Source organism: Myotis myotis, unplaced genomic scaffold (assembly GCF_014108235.1).
Source record: "Myotis myotis isolate mMyoMyo1 unplaced genomic scaffold, mMyoMyo1.p scaffold_m19_p_1, whole genome shotgun sequence".
In the NCBI taxonomy this organism is placed as follows: Eukaryota; Metazoa; Chordata; class Mammalia; order Chiroptera; family Vespertilionidae; genus Myotis; species Myotis myotis.
The window spans coordinates 161,139,048-161,163,459 of NW_023416313.1; the positions used below are offsets into that span (position 1 = coordinate 161,139,048).

General features: G+C 40.5%; 1 protein-coding gene across 5 annotated transcripts in view; it reads right to left on the reverse strand.

Moving 5' to 3' along the window:
- TTBK2 (tau tubulin kinase 2) overlaps positions 1–24,412 on the reverse strand; it is a 137,156-nt gene that overhangs the window by 86,635 nt on the left and 26,109 nt on the right. For 2 of the 5 annotated variants that reach the window (XM_036298984.1, XM_036298979.1), the window contains exon 2: positions 20,049–20,159. The exons of the other annotated variants lie outside the window; for them this stretch is intronic. The gene's annotated coding sequence lies outside the window, so the exon portion shown is untranslated. The remainder of the gene's footprint in view (positions 1–20,048; positions 20,160–24,412) is intronic. 5 annotated transcript variants of the gene reach the window in all.

The window sequence follows — 24,412 nt, forward strand, 5'->3', positions numbered from 1 at the left end:
TCACATTGTTCTCTCATTCTTTGTGCTTTGTTGAAAAGGAAGAATAGGTGCAATGGGAAAAGTAATTCACAATGGGTACAATATATGTTCAACACTTTACATGTATTGTACATGCTTGTAAAACTGTAAATTGTAGAAGAATGAAAGGATAAAATGATGGTCAATTAGCAACTTACTCTTTTCTTCAGCTTCATAGAAATAATTTAAAAAGTATTTTCCTTTTATTATCAACTAGAGGCCCAGTGCACAAAATTCGTGCACCGGGGAGGGGGAATCCCTCAGCCTGGCCTGCACCCTCTTGCAATCCAGGACCGCTGGCTCCTAACCACTTGCCTCCCTGCCTGCCTCATCACCCCTAACGACTCTGCCTGCCTTATTGCACCCATAACCACTCTGCCTGCCTGCCTGATCGCCCCTCACCACCTCTGCCTTGGCCCCTGCCACTGCGGCTTTGTCCGGAAGGTTGTTCGGCTGTCCGGTCTAATTAGCATATTACACTTTTATTATTATAGACTAGAGGCTCGGTACATGAAAATCCGTGCACTGGTGTGTGTGGGGGGAAGGTCTGGCAACTAAGCTGATCAGGGGAAGGAGCCGCCCCCCTCATGCTGCTGCTGCTGCCACTGCTGGCCGCCGCAGCTGCCAGCCCTACGCCCTCACTCCTTAGTGCTGGCCCCGCCCCCTGCCCACTAGTGGGTGGGGGGCGATTTGGGGCCAGGCCAGCTGGGGGTGGGGCTGTGGGAGTTTGAGGCACAGCAGGTCGCACCCCGTCCAGCCTCTGTGGAGGCGTGGCGCTGGAACCAGCCCGCACAACTGCCTCTGTGGCTGCCTCTGTGGAAGGGGCAGCACTGGGACCGGGACCACGCAGCCCTTTCTCCCGCTGTCTCTGTGGAAGGGGCCATGGTCCTGGCCTTCTCCCTTCTCCCGCGGCACCGGCCTTCTCCCTTCTCCCTTCTCCCGTGGTGCCGCCTTCTCCCACCGCCTCTGCAAAAGGGGCCAGGGCACTGGACAGGCCCGTGCCGCAGCCTCTACCACACTGCCAGCCCTTGGCCCTCACAGCTGCCACGGCTGCCAGCCCTTGGCCCTTGCAGCTGCTGTGGCTTTGTCTGGAAGGATGTCTGGAAGATGTCCAGTCTAATTAGCATATTACCCTTTTATTAGTGTAGACGAGTAGCCCAGTGCACAAAATTCGTGCACATTAAAAGGGAATTAATTGCCCTAACCGGTTTGGCTCAGTGGATAGAGCATCAGCCTGCAGACTCAAGGGTCCCAGGTTCAATTCCGGTCAAGGGCATCTACCTTGGTTGTGGGCACATCCCCAGTGGGGAGTGTGCAGGAGGCAGCTGATTGATGTTTCTCTCTCATCGATGTTTCTAACTCTCTATCCCTCTCCCTTCCTCTCTGTAAAAAAATCAATAAAATATATATTTTTTAAAAAGGGAATTAATTAGCAGAGATATTTTAATATTGCTATTTGCCCTTTCTCTATAATAGAAGTGTGAGAGATGAAAGGAAATTAGTAAAATGTATATGAAAATAATAATATAAATTTATTAATAAATAAGCAGTAACAAAAGGATATAACAACAACAGAGGCATGATATGAAAACAATGAAAACAACAAAAACATGATATAAAAACAACAGTGATGCAAACAATGACTGATAAAGTGATTAAACTTATTCTAATATCTCCCTGTACACCACATTAAGAGTGAAAACATTTTCAGAGTGCTTGACTAATTTCCCTTGTGATGAAGTACTTAGAACTTTAACTGTAACATCACATGCTCTTCAAACTCGAGAGAAAGCAACATATAACTGACCATGTGCAAAAACGGGTTCAGGTAGGAATATGCCTACTTTGTCTAGAGTTTGTCCTTGTGATTAATCAATAGTCATCACAAATGCTGGCGTCACGGGAAACCGTTGTCAAATCAATTTAAATGGGAGGCCAGTGTCAGATGGGGACAAATTAATTCTTGGAATCAGAACAGCCTCTCCCTCTGCAGATCCTGTTAATAATTCAGCTTCAATAATGTTATGTCGTAATCTTTTGATAATAAATCTGGCACTATTACAAAGACCCCATTTACTATTGAGATTTCTCAATAGCATGATGATTGCACCCACTTTCAATTTTAATTTATGACACGGCATTCCCAAAGGAGTAATACTATTAAGAAATTCGATGGAAAAATTTTCCTTTTCAGTATCATCTGTGGAATCAATGGAATCATCACTCAAATAGGTGTGAAAATCTCCATCAAGTATATCCAAATTTTCTTCATTTAATTTTTGAACATGCTCATTTTTTGGACAAAGAATTGCACGTTGGGAGAAACCAAGATGGCAGCATAGGTAAACACTGGAGATTGCTGCCTCGCACAACCACTTCAAAAATGCAACTAAAAGACGGAACGGGCATCACCCAGAACCACAGGAAGGCTGGCTGAGGGGAAATTCTACAACTAGAAGGAAAGAGAAAAGCATACGGAGACTCAGAGGAGGCGCAGTGCGGAAGTAAAATACAAAGGTGCGTGCAGAGCAGGCTGGCAGCTGAGGGCGTGGTTGTCTTTTTCAATCGGGAGGGAGTCTCAAGCTCTGGGCTCCAGTTCCGGGCCGAGTCTTTGGGGACCCAGACTCAAACGGGAGAAGCGGGACTGTCTGGCATCGGTCGGAACTCGAGGGCAGCTTTCTCTCTGAGGTTTGCAGCGGTTGCTAGGACACTGAGAGGCAGAGCCTCTGGGGACGGGACTGAGAGCAGCCATAACTGCTCACTCTGTCCGCTCTGTTGAACCCCTGGGACCCGCCCCGCCCAAGCCTTGCACGGAGGCATTTGCTGGTTAGCCTCAGGCAGAGGCTAGATTAGCGCTGCCCTAGAGATCCAGGACAGAAGTTCTCCCACTGCAGACACAGCTGATTCTCACAGCCAATTGGCCTGGAGGTCAAATCCCTCCCAGTATTACCTACAACAATCAAGGCTTAGCTACAACAAGACTGCGCACAAAGACCACAAGGGGGTGCACCAAGAGTGTCTACCTCAGGTAATTGGGACACTTAGCAAAGAAAGCCACTCTATCAACACAGCGAAGCATAAAAAATGCCGAGACAAAGAAACAGGACACAAATGACTGAGGAAAGCAGGCTGGAGGATATAGAATTCAAAACCACACTTTTGAGGTCTTTCGAAGAGTCTTCTAGAGACTGCCGATAAACTTAATGAGATGTACAAGAAATCTAATGAGACCCTCGATGTTGTGATAAAGGACGAACTAGAAATTAAGCATACACTGACTGAAATAAAGAATATTATATAGACTCCCAACAGCAGATGAGAGGAGCGCAAGAATCAAGTCAAAGATTTGAAATGCGAAGAAGCAAAAAACACCCAACCGGAAAAGCAAAATGAAAAAAGAATCCGAAAATACGAAGATAGTGTAAGGAGCCTCTGGGACAGCTTCAAGCGTACCAACATCCGAATTATAGGGGTGCCAGAAGAAGAGAGAGCAAGATATTGAAAACCTATTTGAAGAAATAATGACAGAAAACTTCCCCTACCTGGTGAAAGAAATAGATTTACACGTCCAGGAAGCACAGAGAACCCGAAACAAAAAGAATCCAAAGAGGATCACACCAAGACACATCATAATTAAAATGCCAAGAGCAAAAGACAAAGAGAGAATCTTAAAAGCAGCAAGAGAAAGAAACTCAGTTACCTACAAGGGAGTAGCCATAGGACTGTCAGCTGATTTCTCAACAGAAACGTTGCAGGCCAGAAGGGAGTGGCAAGAAATATTCAAAGTGATGAATAGCAAGAACCTACAACCAAGATTACTTTATCCAGCAAAGCTATCATTCAGAATTGAAGGTCAGATAAAGAGCTTCACAGATAAGGAAAAGCTAAAGGAGTTCATCACCACCACACCAGTATTATATGAAATGCTGAAAGGTATCCTTTAAGAAGAGGAAGAAGAAGAAAAAGGTAAAGATACAAATTATGAACAACAAATATGCATCTATCAACAAGTGAATCTAAGAATCAAGTGAATAAATAATCTGATGAACAGAATGAACTAGTGATTATAATAGAATCAGGGACATAGAAAGGGAATGGACTGACTATTCTGGGGGGGGAGGTAAAGGGGTGTGGGGGATGGGGGAAGAGACTGGACAAAAATCGTGCACCTATGGATGAGGACAGTGGGTGGGGAGTGAGGGCGGGGGTGTGGTCGGAACTGGGAGGAGGGGAGTTATGGGGGGAAAAAGAGGAACAACTGTAATAATCTGAACAATAAAGATTTAATTAAAAAAATAAATAAATAAAATTTATATAATTTACAATGGTAAAAAAAAAAAAGAATTGCACCTTTAGATATATTTTTAATATTATCTATAGCAGTGGTTCTCAACCTTGGCTGCACATTAGAATCACCTGGGAATCTTTTTTAAAATTCTGATTCCTGGGCCTCATCCTCCAGAAATTGTTTCTTTGTTATGGGGTGGGGCCACAACATCAGTAACAAAGAAACAGAATTAAAACTTTATTGTGGGGAGCCGCTACAGTGTTTTGGACAGGTTCAAGCCTTGAACTGATGAGAGGGCACAGTCCTCTCATTGCCACATGCAAGTCCCAGCTTGGAGGGCAGGGCCCTCTCAGCACAATTATAGCCAACAGCTGTAGTTGTAAGCTTGAACCTATGGTCTGAATACGTGGCCCCAAATGCCTGAGTGATGTAGGCTTGATAGAGTTCAGGTGCATGTAGTTGAGTAGGATTGAAACCCAGGAGAATGTTGTAAACATCTTGGTCACGCCCTTACTTTGCTTCATAGCATCTGCTATAAAATAAAGACATGGCTGTGGGCATGGTCGCTGCCTCTCAGAGAAGCAGCGTCCCACTGAGACCCAGCTTTCATTCTCTTGTCTGTCTTTTCTAAGCCTTTCAGCCACCCTCACTCAGGTTCACCCTTGGCAGTGCTGGCGCGGCACACTTTAGAAAGATAATGCCTCCACGCTCCCAGGGCGGGTTCCTGCCTCAAACCCTGCCCTTACAGGAAAAGGCTCCGAGAAACAGCTTGGGGGAAGGCGTAGCCGTTGCCAAGACAACCCCTGCAGGTCTGACTTCCTTCCACTTGGTCACGGGCGGTTGTGGTCGTGATGAACACCACCCATGGTTTTTATATAAGTAGATTCTTCAAGATTCTACCTTCCTATCATGTAACAGTTAAATGCAATGTCTCTAGCCTGGCCAGTGTGGCTTAGTGGCTGAGCATCAACCTATAAACCAAAAGGTCACAGTTCAATTCCAGGTCAGGACACATGCCTGAGTTGCGGGCTTCATCCCCAGCGGGCAGCCAATCAATGATTCTCTCTCATCATTGATGTTTCTCTCTCCCTCTCCCTTCCACTCTGAAATCAATAAAAACATATAAAAATAAAATAAATGCAATGTCTTTATTACAAAAACATTTTGACCACCTAAAAATAAAAGGCCATACCAGATTTAACTCCTCTTGGAATGCTCTTTTTAAAATATCTTTATATTAAAGTTATACCAAAATACTATTTATCTCTTGATACTAAAACCACAGTACTTTAAAAAAGAAAAAAAAAACCACATCAGATAAACTGTATACCCTATTGAGCAACCAAAACACAAAGTCAGGGTGAGGAAGTTCCTTGCTCTTCCTAGTTTATTTAGTATATTTATCACAAAGGGGTACTGGATTTCGTTAAATAGGTCTTCTGTTTCTTTTTTTTTTTTTAATTGTTTAAAATATTACACATAGTCTTCTGTTTCTATTGACATAATCATGAGGTTTTTAAAGTCATTTGTTCTATTGATATAGTGCATTATATTGATTTTCATATTTTGAACCAACTTGGATTTCAGACATAAATCCCACTTAGTCATGGTGAATAAACCTTTACATATGTTGCTGAATTCTGTTTGCTAGTGTTTTGCTGAGGATTTTTACATCTATACTCATAAGGGACATTGTATGTTTCCTTTCTTCTAATGTCTTTACCTGGTTTTGGTATCAGAGTAACATTGGCCTCATATAATAAATTGGAAAATGTTCCCTCCTTTTCTTTTTTTTCTTTTTCTTTTTTTTTTTTTTTTTTTGAAGAGCTTGTTTTTAAAAATTGGTATTAATTTTCCTTTAAATGTTAGAATTCATCAATGCAACCATCCAGGCCTGCGTTTTCCACAGTAGGTAGGTGCTTTTCATTATTATTATTTTAAATTTAATCTCTTTACCTATTTCTTCATAAGCCAGTTCCCATAGCTTATATCTTTCTAGGAATTTGTCCATGTCATGTAAGTTATTTAATTTGTTGCCATGTAGTCCATATTTCCTTATTATAATATTTTTTATTTCTGTAAGATCAGTAGAAATATCTCCTCTTTAATTTCTTTAGTTCTAGACTTTCTGTTTGGTTCTTTTTCTAATTTCAATATTTTTGGTAAAAAGTACTCCTTTTATTCATTAATTTTATCCCTGGGCTCATTGAACTGCCTTTCTGAGTTTTCTTGTATCTTGTTGAGTTTCTTCATGACTAAAATCTTGAATTCTCTTGCCCTAGCTGGTTTGGCTCAGTGGATAGAGCATCGGCCTGGGGGCTGAAAGGTCCTGGGTTTGATTCTGGTCAAGGGCACATACCCGGGTTGTGGGCTTGATCCCCAATAGGGGGTGTATAGGAGGCAGCCGATCAATGATTCTCTCTCATTACTGATGTTTCTATCTCTCTCTCCCTCTCCTTTCCTCTCTGAAATAAAAAATATATTTTTAAAAAAAATCTTGAATTCTCTTGTCATTTAAATCAGTCTTACATGACTTTGGTTTCTTGAGACTGTCATTTTCTTTCTGTTACCATGTTATCTTGGTTGTTTCATGGTATTTGATGGACTGTTCCCTTGCCTGTGCATCTGAAATAATGAACTCTTTTTTTATTTAGATATCATTTTGATTTTAACAATTCAGCAGGTTGATAGAGGTCTTTCTTTTGTTCTCCAGTAGACGGTGCTATAGCACAAGTTTCTGCACTACTTGTGCCTCTGTAGTGTGTGTGTGGGGGGGAGGGGGGCGGGGCGGGGGGGGGGTGCTGTTTCTCTGCAGTGGTGGATTGGTGCCTGGGTGACCAGAGTGGTGGGTGTCCCCGCTTTTCCAGGTCCTCTTAATCTCTGGATAGCACCACCCTATTGGAGACGTGGGAAAGCTGGGTTTGTGCATCCTCAGCACTGCTACCTTGTTCCTTAAGGTTGCTGGCATCGCTGTGCTGTAACTACTACCGGTGTCTGACTCAATATTGGGGAATAAGGAGCAAGATTCTTGGGCACAGATTCCCCTTCTGCCCCTCTTACCTTTCACTCCTCTATATGTTAAAATACACCCACCTTCAGATGTACTGATCCATGGATCTCTCGGGCATGTTTGTGAGTTAAGCAGAGGAACAACTTTGATTATAGATCTCTGACTTGTAAATCTTGAGATACACAAAGGGGTCTTCTTAGTCTGAGAGGATGCTGACTTCCTCATTCCTCATTTTAGTAATTTGAGTCTTGTTTTTCTTGGTCTGTCTAGCTAAAGCTTTGTCCATTTTGTTCATTTTTTTTAAAGAACCAATTTTTGTCTTTCCCCATTGTTTTTCTATTCTCAATTTCATTAATTTTCTGTAATCTTTGTTATTTCCGTCCTCTGCTTTATATTTAATTTGCTCTTCTCTTTCTAGTGTCATAAGGTGAAAGTATAGATTATTTATTGGTGATCTTTCTGGCTTCTTCATACTGGTATAGCATTTACAGGTATAAATACCTTCTAACCACTGCTTAAGCTATATCTTGTAACTTTTGAATCTACAGAAAATCACTTTGGAATCTTGAAAGGTAGGGTCATTAATGCCATACACCACACAGGATAATCTATTATTTTTCTTTAAATGAGACACCAGACGGATGCAAAAGAAAAACAACACTGGCAATATTAAATCTCAACTCTACCACTTAATTATGGAACATTGAGAAAGTTTCAGTTTTGTCAGAAGAGCCATTGAGAATATTGAATAAGGTGATATATTTACAAAGCTGTACTTAATCATCTATCCAGTATTCATTCTCCCTTATTAACAGCACCCAAATCTCTCTTAAGGAATTATCTTCCTCAATTATGTATCTACTATCTCAATGGACTTGACCTCCTCCCAAGCCCAAGGTTGGGCATTAATTGCTCCAAGTTAGAGTAATCTAGAAAATTATCTTTTGCCATGAATATTAGTTTGATAATGAGATAAAAACTAAAAATTCAAGACCCAAGACAATTAATGTATGACATTACTCTGACAAAACTCAAGACTTTCATCTAATAATCATGAGCTGTCTTTTAAAAAAGAAAGAATGTAGGTCCCTTCTAGTTGCTACCAGCAATCATCTCTCAACCATGAAGAAAATCAGTAAGAGGATAAAGTCCACAATATGAAAGAGATAATTACAGAAAAAAAGGAAGTCACATGGACAGCAACATGAAAAAGAATGAAAGACAAGAATGAAAAGATAGACCCTATCTTGTACCATACACCAAAATCAACTCAAGCGGATTAAAGACTTGAACATTAAAAAAAAAAAAAAAAAGGCTTGAACATAACACCTGAAACCATTAAACACAGAAGAAACCATAGAGGGTAAGCTCATTGACATAGGTCTTGGCAATGACATTTTGCATTTGACACCAAAAAATAAAAAAGGCAACAGCCCAGTCGGAGTTGCTCAGTGGTTAAGCATCAACCTATAAACCAGGAGGTCATGGTTTGATTCCTGGTCAGGGCACATGCCTGGGTTGCGGGCGCAGTCCCCATTGGAGGGGCGAGCAGGAGGCAGCTGATCAATGATTCTCTCTCATCATTGATATTTCTATCTCTCATCTCTCCCTTTCCTTTCCTCTCTGAAATAAAATAAAAATTTTTAAAACACACATCCACACACACACACACACACACACACACACACACACACACATATACTAGAGGCCCGAAGCACGAAATTTGTACACTGGGGTGTGGGGGGGGGGAGGGGTGGTGTCCCTCAGCCTGGCCTGCACCCTCTCGCAGTCTGGGACCCCTTAGGGGATGTCCACCTGCCGGGTTAGGCCCAATTCCCTCCCCACCCCCCCTACACACACTCAGCCAAAAGCCGGGCTCGCTGTTCCTTAGCGCTGACATGGAGGCAGGAAAGGCTCCCACCACCACCACTGCACTCACTAGCCATGAGCCCGGCTTCTGGCTGAGCAGCGCTCCCACAGGGGGAGCACACTGACCACCAGAGGGAAGCTCCTGCATTGAGCGTCTGCCCCCTGGTGGTCAGTGTGTGTCATAGTGACCAGTTGTTCCGCTGATCGTTCCACCTTTTGGTCAATTTACATATTAGGGTATCCTATTTTAATAAAAGACAAAAAGGGTAATTGACCGTACCTTTGCTACACTTCCCACTGGCTAATCAGTGTGATATGCAAATTAACCGCCAACCAAGATGGTGGCCAGCAGCCATGCAGCTGAAGCAAGCAGGAGGCTTGCTTGCTTCAGTGATGGAGGAAGCCAAGGTTCTCCGCCTGCCGCGGCCTGGCTCTGAGCTCCAAAAGCAACAGCTCCGAAAGCAACAAAGTTTCAATTATAGAAGCACCCCAGATACCTGCTTTCAGTAGGAAGTGGCCTCAGAGCTGGAGCGAGCAGGACGGCAACAAAGTTTCAATTATAGAAGGTAAATAAATCCCAGAATAAAAAAGAAAAAAAAAAAGGAGAGGCTGGGAGCTTCAGTCGCCAGCCAGCCTGAAAATAGCCCTCAGTTCCTCACCCAGACTGGCCAGGCATCCCAGTGGGGACCCCCACCCTTAAGGGGATGTGACCAGCTGCAAACAGCCACCAGCCCCTCACCCAGGCTGGCCAGGCACCCAAGCGGGACCCTCACCGTGATCCAGGACACCCTTCAGGGCAAACCAGCTGGCCGCCACCGTGCACCAGGCCTCTAGTCTATAAAATAAAAGGGTAATATGCAAACTGACCCTAACAGCAGAAAGACTGGGAATGACTGGTCACTATGACACACACTCACCACCAGGGGGCAGACGCTCAACGCAGGAGCTGCCCTCTGGTGGTCAGTGCGCTCCCACATGGGGGAGCTCTGCTCAGCCACAATCAAGGCTGACGGCTGCCAGTACAGCTGTGGTGGTGGGAGCCTCTCTTGCCTCCTCAGCAGCGCTAAGGATGTCTGACTGCAGCTTAGGTCTGCTTCCCACTGGCAAGTGGACATCCCCTGAGGGCTGCTGGACTGCCAGAGGGATGTCTAATTGCCAGCTTAGGCCCAATCCCCCGGGGAGCAGGCCTAAGCCAGCAGGTGGTTATCCCCCGATGGGTCCCAGACTGCGAGAGGGCACAGGCCGCGCTGAGGGACAGTCCCCCCGCCCCCAAGTGCACAAATTTTTGTGCACTGGGCCTCTAGTATAGATAGATAGATAGATAGATAGATAAACAGACAGACAGAGAGATATAGATATATAGATATAGATATAGATATAAACATATAGATATAGATATGTTTTTAAGGCAAAGACAACAACAACTAAAAAATAAGCAGGTGGGACTGCACCAAATTAAAAGGCTTCTGCACAACTGCCCAGGGTGCTGCTAGCCAAGTATCCTCACAACTAGGCCAGGTGGACTGCTCTCAAGAGCCTGTGTTGGATGGGAAATATATATTGTTCATTTTCTAAATGGCTTCGTGTAGGCACTTTGTAAATGTTTCTTGAATGAATGAGTTTCTAATAAAACAAAACACACATACAAATAAAATAAAATAAGTGGCTTCTGTATATCAAAGGAAACCACCAATAAATTTAAAGGCAAACTACTGAATGGCAGAAAATATCTGCCAATCATGTACCTGATAAGGCATTAATATCATACAACTCAATACAAAAAAAAAAAAAATCCCCTCAAATGGACAGAGGACCTGAATAGATATTTTTCCAAAGAAGATAGCAAATAGCTAACGGGCACATGAAAAGGTGCTCAACATCACTAATCATCAGGCAAATGTAAATCAAAACCACAATGAGATATCACCTCACACTTGTGAGAACAGCTATAATAAAAAAGACAAGAAATAACAAATATTAGGAGAGTGTGCACTATTGGTGGGAATCAAAATTGGTGCAGTCACTATGGAAAACAATATGGAAGTTCCTTAAAAAATTCAAAATAGAATTAACATATGATCCAGTAATTACCCTATTGGGTATATATAGGGTGTCCCCAAAAAATGTATACACACTTTAACAGCTGATAGCTCAATTTTGAAAATGAAATCTATTTTAATAAACACTGCCTTTATACTTATTCAAAGTGTGCGTATACATTTTTTGGAATACCCTATATATACCCGAAGGAAACAAAATTATTACTCTCAGAGATAACTGCACTTCACATTCAATGCAGCATTATTTACAATAGCCAAGACATGGAAACAACCTAAGTGTCCATTGACAGGTGAATGGATAAAGAAAACATAATATGCAAGCACAAACACGTATAATATGATGCAGCTATAAAAAATAAAGACAGCCTTCCATTTGTGACAACATGAATGGATCTTGAAAGTATTATGCTAAGTGAAATAAGACAGAAAAAGACATATATTATATGATCTCACTTATATGTGGAATCTTAAAAAAAAACACGAATTCCCCAAAACAGAGAATATGATTATTGGTGGTTGCCAGAAGTAGGGGGTGAGGAAAGGGTGGGGGAAATGGGTGAAGGGGGTCAAAAGGTACAAACTTCCAGTTGTAAAATAAGTCCTGGGGATATAATGTGAAGCATGGTAGCCATAGTTAATAATATTGAATTGTATATTTGAAAGCTGCTAAGAAAGTAAATCTTAAAAATTCTCATCATAAGATGTTAACAAACTTATGCTAATAATTTTTCAGTATATACATATATCAAATCATTCTGTTGTATATCTTAAACAATTATTAAGTTAGACTAGAGGCCCGGTGCACGAAATTCGTGCGGGGGGGGGGGGTGTATCCCTCAGCCCAGCCTGCACCCTCTCCAATCTGGGACCCCTCGGGGGATGTCCGACTGCCCTCTCACAATCCAGGACTGCTGGCTCCCAACCACTCACCTGCCTGCCTAATTGCCCCTAGCCGCTTCTGTCTGCCAGCGTGATCACCCCCTAACCACTCCCCTACCAGCATGATTGACGCCTAACTGCTCCCCTGCTGGCCTGATTGCCCCTAATTGCTCTCCCCTGCTGGTCTGGTCTCCCCTAACTGTCCTCCCTTGCACGACTGGTTGCCCCAACCGCCCTCCCCTGCTGGCCCAGTCACCCCTAACTGCCCACCCCTGCAGGCCTGGTCACCCTGAACTTCCCTCCCCTGCAGGCCTGGTCACCCCTAACTGCCCTCCCGGCAGGCCTGGTCCCCCCAACTACCCTCCCCTGCAGGCCAGGTCGCCCCCAACTGCCCTCCTCTGCCAGCCTGGTCACCCCTAACTGCCCTCCCCTGCAGGCCTGATTGCCCCCAACTGCCCTCCCCTGCAGGCCATCTTGTATCCACATGGGGGCGGCCATCTTGTGTGTTGGAGTGATGGTCAATTTGCATATTACTCTTTTATTAGATAGAATGTCAATTCTATCTCAATAAAACTGGAAGGGGGGCGGAGAGAGTCAGAACTCAGATCAAAATATAGGTACCTAAAACCTATCCTACCTCTGGATCTTTCAGTTTGGTGTGGAGGAAACTGCATGTGCTCAAGTCTGCTTGAGTTAAATACCAGCTTTTTCATATGTTAGCTTGTTACTTAATCTCCACAAGTCACACAAGGAGTAACAATAGCACTTACCCTCAAAGGGTTATTGCACAGGTGAAATCAGCTAAAGTATATCTAATACATAATATACTGTGTGGTTTTACAAGAAGTGCTCAATATATGCTACCTATTATTATCATTAAAGATTAGTGACAGTGGGCCCTATTTTGGAATGAGACATCTAAGCTAAAAATTCTATTTACTATGTTTTTGTGGCTTTGGACAGATTAACCTCTTTTAGACTTAATTTCCTCAACTATAATATGAGGTAAAAGTTATGGCAAGAATTTAATTAAATAATATTTTTTAAAAACAATGCCTGGCACAGCTCTGGCCAGGTGGCTCAGTTGATTGGAGCATCATCCTGTACACCAAATGGTCAAGGATTTGACTAATAGTCAAGGCACATATCCAAGTTTTGGGTTCAATCCCAGTCAGGGTGCTTACCTGAGGCAACCGATTGACGTTTCTCTCTCACATTGTTGCTTCTCGCTCTCTCCCTTTCCTTTCCTCTTTCCCTAAAATCAATTAAAAAACACACACATATCTGCGGGCACATCCCCAGTGGGGGGTGTGCAGGAGGAAGTTGATCGATGTTTCTCTCTCATCGATGTTTCTAACTCTCTATCTCTCTCCCTTTCTCTCTGTAAAAAATCAATAAAAAAAAATTTAAAAAAATTTAAAAAATAAAAAATAAAAAAAAAATAAAAAACACACACATATCTATCTTAGCTGGTTTGGCTCAGTTGTTAAGAGTGTCAGCTGCGGACTGAAGGGTCTCAGGTGTGATTCCCCCCATTGAGGGTACATACCTTGGTTGTAGGCTCAGTCCCCCATCCAAGTCTGGGCTGGTGCAGGAGGCAACCAATCAATGTGTCTCTCTCACATCGATGTATCTCTCTCTCTCTCTCTGTCTTTCCCCCTTCCTTCCATGCTCTCTAAAAAAGTCAATGGAAAAAATATCCTCCAGTGAGGATAAACAAAACACGTAAAACAAACAAGCAAGCAAACAAACAAAAAACTATCCTCAGGTGAGGATAAAAACAACTAAACTATGCCTGGCACAGAAAGTATCTTAAATGGTTGCTAGCATCATCATTATATGATAGGTATAAATTGCTTCTCAAAGTGGTTGTACCAATTTATACTTCTACTATTGGGACACAAGGAAGTTCTCATTTCTCTATGGTCACCAACACTTAATATTTTCAGACTATATTTTTCCAGTCTGATTGGTATGAATTGGTGTCATACTATAATTTGCATTTTTTTCATTACTAGTGACATTGAGCATCTTTAAAATATATATATATATATATTTCAGAGAGGAAGAGAGAGGGAGAGATAGAAACACAATGATGACAGAGAATCATCAATTGGCTGCCTCCTGAAGGCCCCCCCACTGGGGATTGAGCCTGAAACAGGCATATGCCCTGACCCGGAATCGTACTATGACCTCCTGGTTCATAGATCAACACTTAACTACTGAGCAACATCAGCTGGGTGACATTGAGCATCTTTTTATCAGTTGACTGATGGTTTAGGTTTCCTTTTTTTGTAAATTACCAGTTCTTATCCTTTATGTATTCTTTCTATTTTTACTCCTGTGACTGACTACCTTGGCCTAGGACAGGGGTGGGCAACCCCAGGCACACGTGCCAAACATGGCACGCCAGTAACTTTTGCTGGCACACGAAACCCTCTCTTATAATCTTCCATTTACAATTTTTTTCTTAATATCAACTTTTTTATTTTTCAGATAAATTCAGTGTAGGTGCATCTTAGATAAGTAATTTTACATAACAAGTTATCTTAAAGACCATAAACATGGATTGACGAGAGAGGGGAAGAGCAACTTCTATGCCTTTGCCTTAACTCTCCCTCCCTTCCTAGATCCGACCAGTGTTTTGGTTTCATCCACACATGCTTGTGAATCTTTGTTCTCAGTGATGAATTTTGTTAAGTCTCGTAATAGGAGTAGCCTGATGGATGAAAGTAGTAGCTCGTGCATATCTCTGAAGGTCACGAAATATAAACCTGATGTAAAATCTCTGTCATCAGGGATGCAGCAGCAAAAGTCCCACTGATAATATCAAATGGAGTCATAAAGTTTTCTGTCGGACTATCAGTGTACATGTATACATTAAAAAAATAAATGTATTTTTCATCATCATATACTGTGTTTTTGTCGCTCGAATGAATTTTATTATTTCTTCAAGGTTCTTCACATATGTACACCTTTAAGAGATATCAAGTAGGCGTAACATGTTCTCAAAAAATTAGGGTTGGCACAGAGAAGAATTCTGAGTCAGAGATTTTGCTGGTTTTGGCACGCACTCACAAAAAGGTTGCCCACCGCTGGCCTAGGACATCACTATCTCATAGAGTGTTTCTCTAGAACCCTTTGGCTCTATGCTCTCCAAAATACTTGAAGGCCCTCTAGTTCCCTACCACTATATTCCCCTCCATAATACTGCTGCAACTTAACTCTCACCTACAGACTCAAGCCCACCTCACTCTCACCCTTAGATTCAGCAGGAAACATTTATTGAACTCTATCCAGCATAGTACTCTGGATGTCATCATGCATTCATGCTTGCTGCTAGTCTTGTCCTGATCTCATTCTTTGCTTCTGCTCCCCGCTGGCAAGTGGACATCCCCCAAGGGCTGCCGGGCTGCCAGAGGGATGTCTGACTGCCAGCTTGGGCCTGATCCCCCAGGGAGCGGGCCTAAGCCAACAGGTGGACATCCTCTGAGGAGTCCCAGACTGCAAGAGGGCATAGGCCGGGCTGAGGGACGCCCCCATCAAGTGCACAAATTTTTGTGCACTGGGCCTCTAGTTTAGCAATAAAGTGAAAAGCTAAGCTGAAACAATCCCAAATCCACTAACAGCAATGCTCCAGAATTCAAAGAACAAATTCCAGGTCATTTACAAATTAGCAAACACTGAGATTCTAAAAAGATGGACTACCATCCTAATAAGGACACCACAAAACCAGTGTTAGCTTCCCTGCCCATCTGTATTTACTCCAGATATTTACCTACTCCCCACCAAAAACAAAGAAGCCACACCCACCCAAATAATAACAACTCATGAAATATCTACACCATGGGAGACAGAAAAATATAAAGCTAGGCTCTGTTCTCAAAGACTTTACAACCTTATTAAAAGAAATGAACATATTATAAGACTAATATAGACAATAAGATCAAATGATAGCTTATAAGAACAAAGAATAAGCATTACAGAGAAATCAATACATTAGCTAGATTAAAATACATCAGATTCAGAGACATAGACACATGGAACAGACTGACGAATTTCAGAGGGAAGTCGGGGGTGAGGGATTTGGGTGGGAGGAGAGGAGGGGAGTGATTAATGGGGAACTTATATGCAAATATGCAAAGCCCATGGACAAAGACAATAGTGTTGTGAAGGCCTGGGAGGGGCGGGTGCAGGGTGGAGGGAAAATCAATGGAAAAAAACAACAACAATAAAGGAGACATCTGTAATACTTTCAACAATAGATAAAATAGCCCTAGCCAGTTTGGCTCAGTGGATAGAGCGTTGGCCTATGGACCAAAGGGTCCCCAGTTGGAATGTGGTCAAGGGCACTTACTTGGTTGCAGGCTCCTCCACGGCCCAGACCCTGGTTGGCAAGTGTAGGAGGCAACCAATTGATGTGTTTCTCTCACATCGATATTTCTCTCTGTCTTTCCCTCTCTCTTCCACTCTGTAAAAAGCAATGGAAAAATATCCTCAGGTGAGGATTAAAAAAAGAAAAGATAAAATAAAATGCATCATAGAGCTTGAGCTTCATTGAGTTAACTTGACAGTGATACAAAAAGAAGGGCCTGGTGTGGCTCAGTGGTTGAAAGTCCACCCATGAACCAAGAGGCCACCAGATCTATTCCCAGTCAAGGTACTTGCCCAATTTGCAGGCTTATCCCCAGTAGGTCTTTCTTTTATTTTCTCTTCTCTTCTCTTCTTTTCTTTTCTTTTTTTTTTTTTTATTTCTTCCCTTCCCTTCCCCTTCCTTCCTTCCTTCCTTCCTTCCTTCCTTCCTTCCTTCCGTCAGTCCTGCCTTTTCCTTTTCTCTCTCTCTTTCTCTCCCCATCCCTCTCTCCTGCTCCTTCCTCCCTCTCTAAAATAAATAAAAACATATACATAATTTTTAAAAGGGGTGTCCTCTACACCAAGTCCACAGGAAAAATAATTCCACCAGGAAATCAAAATACAAAGGCTCCTTCCAGCCCTCATGAGAAAGCCCATCTAACAATCCCTTCGTTTCTAAGTAGCTCACCAGAAGCTGAAGGAAGATAGCAGAAGGAAGTTTCCAAACTCATCTTTCTAGATAACCATCAAAGAAAATTCTATCATTTAAATGTTTTTCTTCTAAAACTGAATAGCTTTATATTTCACATATAGATGTGTAGTACATTTTAAGTTCATTGTTGTATAACTTATGTGGCTAAGGTCAAGGTGCATTATTATTTTTTAAATATATTTTTATTGATTTCAGAGAGGAAGGGAGAGGGAGTGGGAGAGAGAAACATCAATGATGAGAGAGAGTCACTGATTGGCTGCCTCCTGCATGACCCACACTGGGGGTCAAACCCAAAACCCTGACATGTGCCCTGAACAGGAATCAAACTGACATTCCAGTTCACAGGGCAACCAACGCTCAACCACTGAGCCATGTCGGCCAGGCAAAGTGCATTATTTTTGTATGTGGATGTCCAATGTTCCAACACCTCTTATGGAAAAGAATATTCTTTTTTCACTTAGAAACTTTGTGAAAAATTATTGGCCATATTTGTGTGGTTCTATTTCTGGAATTTCTATTCTATTTCAGTGATCTATATGTCTATCTCTTTGCTAATACCACAGTCTTGATAATGGCAGCTTTGTACTGCGTTTTAATTCATGTAGTTTGGTTTTTCTAACATATTTCATTTCCAAAACTGTTCTGGCTATTCCAGGTCCTTGGCCTTTCTATAGAAATTTTAGAATCAGTTTCTCTATAACTACAAACAGTGCTATTGGGATATTTATTGATGATGTGTTAAATCTATATATCAGTTTGGGGAGAATGAATGTCTTTATAGTGAATCTTCCAATTCATGAATATGATATGTCTCTCCATTTAAATGTTCTTTGATTATTTTTAATCAGGGTATATAGTTTTCAGCATAGAGATACATATTTTATTGACTTTAAATCTAAGTATTTCATTTTGGGGAGCTATTGTAAATTTTTTAAAATACAAATTTCAATTGTTTACCATTAACATATAGACGTATGATTGCTTTTTGTGGATGATCTTGAATCACCTACTAAACTCATTTATTCTAGAAAATTATGTGTGGATTCCTTGGGCATGACGTAGACAATCATGCCATTTGCAAATAGGGCCAGTCTTATTTCTTCCTTTGCAATCTATATGCCACTATTTCTTTGAATAGTTTTGCTGAACCACACTCATTCTCCTCTAATTCAGGGTTTCTGATGACATAAATGTTAGACCTTATGATAGTATCACAGGTCCCCAAGACTATTTATTTATTTTTAATCTTCATTTTGTTGTTGTTCCAACTGGATTTCTTTTTTCTTTTTTTTTCAATTAGGTGTACAAAGTATTTTTGGCTTAAGTGCAGCATAAGCCTATGGGTTTTTTGTTTTGTTTTTAAGTTTCCAAATGGATAATTTCTATTGATCTATTTTCAAGTTCACTGATTCTTTCATCTGTCATGTCCACTCTATTAAGCCCATCCAGCAATTTTTAAATTTCCATTATTATATTTCTCAGTTCTAAATTTTCATTTAGTTCTTATTTATCTTCTATTTCTTTGCTGAGTTTTATTTCTTCTTCTTCTTTTTTTTTTTTTATCTTTCCACTCATTCCTGGAACATTTAGTTCTTTCTATCTTCTATTTCTTTGCTAAGACTTAACTTCCTGCCCATTCCTGGAACATGGTCATTATAGCTGATTTAAAAGTCTTTGAGACAGCCTGGCTGGTGTGACTCAGTGGTTGAGTGTTGTCCTGTACACCAAGAGGACGCCAGTTCCATTCCCGGTCAGGGCACATGCCCAGGTAGTGGGCCCAATCCCCAGTAAAAGGTGTGCAGGAGGCACCGACCAATGTTCTCTCTCGTCAGTGTTTCTAGTTCTCTCTCCCTCTTCCTTCCTCTCTCTCTGAAATCAATAAAAACATATTAAATTTTTTTTTTTTAATTTTTGAGATAATTTTAACAACTGTGTGATGTTGGCATTGGGATCTGTGTTTTCCCATGTGAGTTCAGATTTTTCTGATTCTTTGTAAGCTGAGTAATTCTTTTTAAGCTGAGACATTTTTAACATTATGTTGAAACTCTGGTTGTTATTTAAGTCCCACTGCGCATGTTTGTTGAGTTTTGGGGGTTTTTTAAAGCCAGCAATTGACCCAGTTGGGTTCATACTTAAAGTTCTGACATGTCTTCTGTGGGTTGTGTTTCCAATTTCAATTCAGTTAAGTGTTGCATAACTGTCCCACATAGTGTCCAGTTTAGGGATGGGGGTGGTCTATCCCATAATTCCGTGCTCAACATTTTCTTAGGCTGTTTAGAATCAGGCTCACGCAAGCAAAACTTGGAAGTCAGCTCAGCAGTCCATAAGCAGGTTTAAGTGGTTTCCCTGCAATCTTCTGGTTCCCTAGGACTCCCCTTTTTAGGCCTTCCAACAGAAAGCTGGGCTTCATTACACACACTCTGCTGTGTACTTCCCATGACTGTGTCAGAAGTCAGGGCCCAGGGTGAGCAATAGAAGAGCTAAGGGAGAAGAAAAGCAATGGAATTTGCTCCACTCTCTTAAGACCATAGTTCCTTCAATTTGAGAGGAAGGTTCCGCTCCCTCTGAGATTTAGGCTCCTGCCTGACCCCGTTGAGGCCGCTGTAGTCACTGCCAAGAACTGTTTGAGGCCTAGGGTGCAAGAGAATGAAGAAAAGAAAACAAAGAAGAAAAAAGAAAAAGATGTGGGATTGCCACATTTTCTCTGAGCATTAGGAACCCCCTTTCCTGCTCCTTGAGTCAGAACGAGAGGACTTCTCCTGTTCTTTTTCTGTCCGAGTTAATAATGCTCACTTCCAAGTTTCAGGATATGTTAAGTTCAGGCGGGGGTATATTGGAAGAAAAAAATGGTAAACTCACCGCCAGTTCACTGGTACTTTGAATTCTGGTCTTCTTCCCCAATCTGCCTCCTACTATTTATTTTTTGAGTCCTCAAATAGCCACTCCAAGCATTCTGTCCAGGATTTATAGCTGCATTCAGTGGGAGAGACAGGGTGAAGTATGCTTACTCCATCTTATCTGGAACCAAAACCTGGACTACTGTTTTTCATAACAGGCTTTGTAGAACTGACTGATTAAACTATTTGTATAACTTTGATTATAAATTAAAATTTTTAAGTAAATCCTGTAGTAATCTTATCTAGGAAAAAGGAACAGGCAATCTAGTAGAATCACATTTTTTTAAGCATACATATTTTTGGATATTACATGCTTAGGAAAAAAAAAGTGAAGCTCTTAATTGTACTTTGCTTTATTTCTTTAAATCTTAGTTTACCTATAGATTTTTATAAATACTAGGCCTATTATAAATTTATTTTAAAGGAATAAAGAAAGTAGGAATTATCCAAAGCATAAAAACAGAGGAAGCAGAGTTGCAGATAAGTGGCCATATACTGTTTAGGAACTGAAAAAAAACATGCCAAGTTAAGGTGGGTAGACTTTACCTGAGAAAAGGAAGGCCCTGAAATATTTTAGCAAAGGTGGGGGAGTGACATGACCCAACTGATATATTTGAAGGAGCACTCCTGCTGCAGAACATAAAGGTGCACAGAAAATGAATCTTACCGTCTGAATCTAAGGAGTCACATAAAGTTGAAGAACAGTAACGTATGATTCCACATATTGTTGGGGGATATGGGTAAGGGAGGGAGATTTTTTTTAATTTTAATTTTAGAGAGGGAGGAAGAAAGAGAGGGAGAGAGAAACGTCGATGTGAGAGATACATGGATTGGTTGCCTCCCCTAGGTACCCCACCCAGGGTTCTAACCCACAACTGAAATATGTGCCCTGACCGGAAATCAAACCCATGAGCTTTTGGTGCATGGGACAATGCTCCAACCTACTTGAGCCACACCAGCCAGGGCAATGGAGGAAGATTTTATAGATACACACAATCACATCATCATATATGTCAGACATGACATATATATGACATATATAATGATATGGTTATATATCAGTGCATATAATCATGTGATTATATAAATGTGTGAATAGGTATATTTATAATATGTATTACATGTTTCTGGAAAAAACGCAAGAAACCAGTAACAATGCTAAACTTTGGAGGAGAAAGAGGGGCTAAGAAAAAGAAACTTACTTTTTACTTTATTCTTCTATTTGAGTTTTAAATTTTTTTGCTGTGAACATTTATAGACTTTAAAAGGTTGTAAACAAAATGGAGGAAGGTCTTATACATGCATAGATAAAAGAAACATATAAGACATTATAATACAAGTATGAATGAACCTAATATTCAGTAGCACTGTTCCTAGCACATAGTAAGCACTCAGACACTGCTATAGATCTCCCCACAAATAAGATATTATAAAGTAAATTCACAACCCAAAACAGCTTTTTAATTAAGTTACATTAATTTACTATGTATTTTTAAGCATTCGGAAATTTAAAGAGAAGATAAAGAATGGATCTTGAAATGTATATAATTTTTATATTATATTTTTACTATAAAAAAGTTCCCATTATTCTTTTCCATTTTTTAAGCACCAAAAAGAATTTATAAAGGAAAAAAGTAAAAGATCCTCTCCTTTCCTGGTACCTCTAATTCCAATACCTAAACATAACCATTCCCAATGACTTCTTGAGTGCTATATGATTCCAGACTTTCTTTGTGCATATAAAAAACATATAAATACATGTGTATGTACATATAAAAACACACATATATACATTACATTCTATTTTAAGGAAATGAACCTCTGCTCCTTAAAATAATCTAGGCCTATTCTGGTTCCTATGTGCCATTTTTCTAGGCTCAAATAGAGTAGTGAATAGACAAACCCCCGAGCTAGCAGATACGTTAACTCTCCCAACTAGGTAAATGTTAACGTGAACATACTGAACAAATAAAGTTCTCAGAGATCTCCTAACACTCTTTAATGAAACCTTATACAGGGCAAGCAAAATTCCTTTAAGGGGGGAAATGCACAGGATGAAACAAACAAAAGGGCAGATGACAGATTAAAGGATCAATGAAGAGTTTATTCCTAACCTTTTAGGACCCGTAGTTTGACTACTATGCTCTTCCACAAAAGGAGTTATCAAAGATCGTATAACACTTTTTGATGGAACAGATGATCCTTCACGAGGGCAAGCAACTTTGGAATAACTTTCATAGGCAGCCTTTTATACGGAAAGAAATTACACATTTCTTACATTCTTATGACTAGGGAAAGGGAGTAGTCGTACTTCACAGCAGCAGCTGGAGACTTCAAGCAGGGAAGGCAGAAGAGGTACAGTTGCTCTTCTGTAATGGTACCCCTTCTTCCCAACTCTCAGAGCTGTGCTCTGCAGTCTCCAAGGCAAAAGTAAAACCCAGAATCAATATCTCAGGGTAAAAAAGTCCCTGATATTCCAAATAAAATAACTTCTTTATGGGTCAGTTGTTTTTCTCTGCACTGATATGGGGCAAAACAAATTAATTCCCAACTACTTCTACTGAGAATAAAACTATTTGGTTATCAAACAATGGCATTTACTTTATTATTTCTTGCTATTAATAGGATCCTCCCTTGCTTTTAGAGGATTCTCAACCTGTGGGTCGCGACCATCGGGAAATCACATATAGCATATCAGATTTTTACATTACGATTCATAACAGTAACAAAATTACAGTTATGAAGTAGCAACGAAAATAATTTTATGGCTGGGGGTCACCACAACATGAGGGACTGTATTAAAGGGTCGTGGCATTAAGAAGGTTGAGAACCACTGATAGGATAATTTTTTAAATAATTAAATAAACCTTTAATTAATCACCTTCTCATCCAAAGTAATATTCAAGTTGGTGTTTGAAAGAACACAAGAGATAAGATATGCTGATCATCCACAACATGACATAGAGGGCTAAAATAGCACAGCAAGGCAGGACAACTTTCTAGTCATTCAGTGACTTAAGTAGTGATTTTTTTATGTGTGTGAGGGTAAGTGGCTAACACAGTGATGGCGAACCTTTTGAGCTCGGCGTGTCAGCATTCTGAAAAACCCTAACTTAACTCGGGTGCCATGTCACATATAGAAATTTTTTGATATTTGCAACCATCGTAAAACAAAGACTTATATTTTTGATATTTATTTTATATATTTAAATGCCATTTAACAAAGAAAAATCAACCAAAAAAATGAGTGTCATAGGTTCGCCATCACTGGGCTAACACGTGTTATGTTCCAATAGATACACTTTAATGGATTCACAAAATCAACAAAGCTCTCATAGACAAAGCACTGTCTGCAAATACTGATATATCTCCAAATACTGCCCCCCCAAAACCCACAAATTCCCTATCTGTCTGATACTTCATGACTCTATAAAATAAAGAATATTTCCTTCTTCTCCTTCTTTGGCTTTAAAGGAGCCCTGATCTATGAGAGAGACATACTGAAGTATTTATAGATAATATATGTCTAGGATTTCTTTTTAAATACTCCAGCATGGTAGGGGAAAATGTTAAAGGAGTAAGATTTAGATGCAACAAGACTGAGCAAATGCTAATACTTATTGAAACTGAGTACTATGTGAATATTCATTATATGATTCTCTATTTTTTATATATTTGAAATTTTTCATGATAAAAAGGGAAAAATCTAATTTAAGATTTGACTATCTCACCTGCAAGATTCTAGACATGTATCAAATTTTATTAAGATTATAATGAAAATCTAACTTTTTAAAAAGTACCTTCTGATGGTAGATTCATGAGGTACTGCAGAATTACTAGTGATCAGAGTTAAAATCATAGGACAGAATATTTTTTCCTCTTACACCAGAAAATATATTTTCCTCTTAATAATTTTTATGGTTCTATTTACTAGGGATACTTTAGATAATAATGAATGTAGAAGTACTAGCAAATAGGCCTACAGACAAGTGGTTTAGTTTTAGAAGTGACTAAAATATTCAAATAGATCAGTAAAAACCAAGTACAACTTAGGAGTGTAGCTTGAACATTAACTTACCAGACACTGAATAACTGCACAATAATAAGCATAACACAAATAAACCTATTTTTCTTGTTCTCCAAAAAGCGAAATATTTCCTGTTGCACACACCAAACAAGTCAATCCAAGACTAGTGACGTGGCCATCGGCTGCTAAAATATTCACTGCTAGTATTAGTGGAGAGAAATGGTGCACCTGCATGTAAGGTGCGTAAGGGAAATGAATGTAACACAATTACAGTAATCAGTCATTAGCGAACGTTGTAG